Source organism: Myzus persicae, unplaced genomic scaffold (assembly GCF_001856785.1).
Source record: "Myzus persicae strain clone G006 unplaced genomic scaffold, MPER_G0061.0, whole genome shotgun sequence".
NCBI classification, from domain to species: Eukaryota; Metazoa; Arthropoda; class Insecta; order Hemiptera; family Aphididae; genus Myzus; species Myzus persicae.
This window is the reverse complement of record NW_019100551.1, coordinates 1-2,436: the sequence shown is the minus strand read 5'-3', so window position 1 is coordinate 2,436 and position 2,436 is coordinate 1. Positions and strand designations below refer to the sequence as shown.

At 30.0% G+C, this 2,436-nt stretch overlaps 1 non-coding gene across 1 annotated transcript; it reads left to right on the top strand.

Moving 5' to 3' along the window:
* Positions 1 to 1,196: 1,196 nt before the first annotated feature.
* Trnag-ucc lies at positions 1,197 to 1,268 on the top strand. Its single transcript has one exon. It is a non-coding gene; the product is annotated as a tRNA-Gly (tRNA).
* Positions 1,269 to 2,436: the final 1,168 nt, after the last annotated feature.

Here is a 2,436-nt window from a genome sequence, read left to right as displayed (position 1 = left end):
AATACAATAATATGAATATATATAGTATTCAACTGTAAATAATGAGACACGGCTGTGGTTTTCAAACTCGTCCATCGATGAAACTGAATCTTGAAAAGTCATACACTAAAGTCTGTGTCGGCTGATTTATTTTAACCCAGCCTCGGTAAACGACATAATAGTAATGTATATAATATGTGAATAGTAATTATAGTATTGGTACTAATCAAACAGCGTAGTATTATATAATAATCGACCTGCGTTCGGTATAAGTAGGTATAGTTTAACATTCAATATATTGTACCGCGGTTACGGTATTTTCGATATAGTATAATATCTAGTATCAGTAATTGATTTATGCGGTGTACCTACCTGCTGTATAAAATACATATAATATTGTCGTGGCCGGAAATTTGTCTGCGGAAAGCGCGTAGAGCTTTAAACCAACGCCGACGACGTTTAATACGTTTGTACTTCAGTGGATTTCGGTGCCATTAAACTACAGAACAGTTAACAGCGTATAAATAGTGCCAAACCGATTATGTTATCGACTTGTCAGCCGCGGCAGTGCACCTAGGTACCTACCTATGTATATATATATATATATTATATATTTATATGTATGTACTTCGGAAGTTTATTTCGAGAGATTAACACCGGTGTAACGCGATATTATCTACTTTATACTTACAGGTGTAATCCAAAAAAATAAAAAAAAATAAAAATACACAAAAGAAACTTTACAAATAAGTAGTTATCTTCGGAGTACTTTGAGTGTTCAATATTAAAGTGACTTCACTTTATATGCATATATATTAGATTATAGGTTATAGCCGCTGTGGCTACGCGTACTAAATACTTGTATTATATTATACAAGCCACTGTTCGATAAAAAAACTCATCGACGATCCTCGTCCTATTTCGAAATAAAACAAAACTGGTTGTTGGATCTCGATTTTTTTTTTTTTTTTAATTCAATCTTCTTAATATCATTTGTTTCGAAAGAAACCGTGCACCAACATTTGTTTCCAAATTTTTAAAAATCAAACAAATTTCATGATTCTGTATTAAAAATTGATACGATTGGCCTACTCATACTGATTATTTACTATACAGTGATTATACAATATCCGTCACCCTAATTCCTAATTCATTTTAATTTTTATGATTTATGATTAATGTCTGAAGTAACGTAAAACATATCCCCTCTCGCAACTGCGTTGGTGGTGTAATGGTCAGCATAGTTGCCTTCCAAGCAGTTGATCCGGGTTCGATTCCCGGCCATCGCACATATTTTTTTTAATATTTCAAATACTGTTGTGTATTGTAATATATAACACCTACGAGTAAATAAATTCATATACGCCTAATCGATTAATGTTTATCAATGGACATTATTTTTTTTAAACATAAGCTTGCTGCGCTTCGATAGGGTTTGAAAATTTTTCAATTTCAAACCAAAACAAGGAACGTTCTTTATTTTAATATTTTATATGTTAGCAGTTTTTTTAGTATTATTAAATAAAGTATTTCACCGAGATCATTAAGTACATTGATAAACAGGATTGCAATAGGAAATAATAAGTAGGTACACCATTAAGGCATCATATTAAGTTTTTTTTCAACTTGTGTACTAAAATCACTTTTGAACAAAGTAATTGTTACATAATACTTATGATAAGATTTTGGCTATTAATATTATGGTCATATGGGAATAATGTAATATATATTAGTATGCGGGAGAAGTAATGCAAACGCGATCCCTTTTCATGTTGCAGTTCAAAAAGTAAAAAAAAAATGTATGTCGTAAAAATAATGAACTGTCAAAGACCGAGTATAAAAATATTTCTAATAAAATGAGATTTTATCATCGTTTCGATATCTATATATTATACAGCTAAACATATATATTTTCATTTGAAGAACACCGAACACGAATCGCATTGTAATAATATTATATTGTTATTCAAATACTAGTAGTATACCTAGGTTTATTATATACAATGTAGGTGCTAAACGGTGTGTTTGACACGTTAAGACGTGAGGCACAGAAATAATGCTGTTTCTCTGTGTTGTTATTCACGTAATATTATTATTGTGTTCAAAACAAGAATATTCTGTTCTAATTTTCCAAGGAAAATTATTATAGTTCGAATGCGTTTCAAACGTTACAAAATATGTGTTCGTTTCTGTTTCAAAACACTGAAAAAAAAACCCGTGTCATATGAATAAAAACGTATGTTAATTTGACAATTATCTTGTTACTATTCAGCCGACAAGATTTTTGTTAAACCAATGTATATTAGTTTGTTAATAAGTAATTAAATAATCTTATCATTTTGAGAAATGTATTGTTGAAATGATAATAGGAATTGTTATTAGATGTACTGTTATTATAGTGGTGACAATTATCTTGTCAGCATACTTATCATTTCTGCAGGTAAATATTGTTAATAT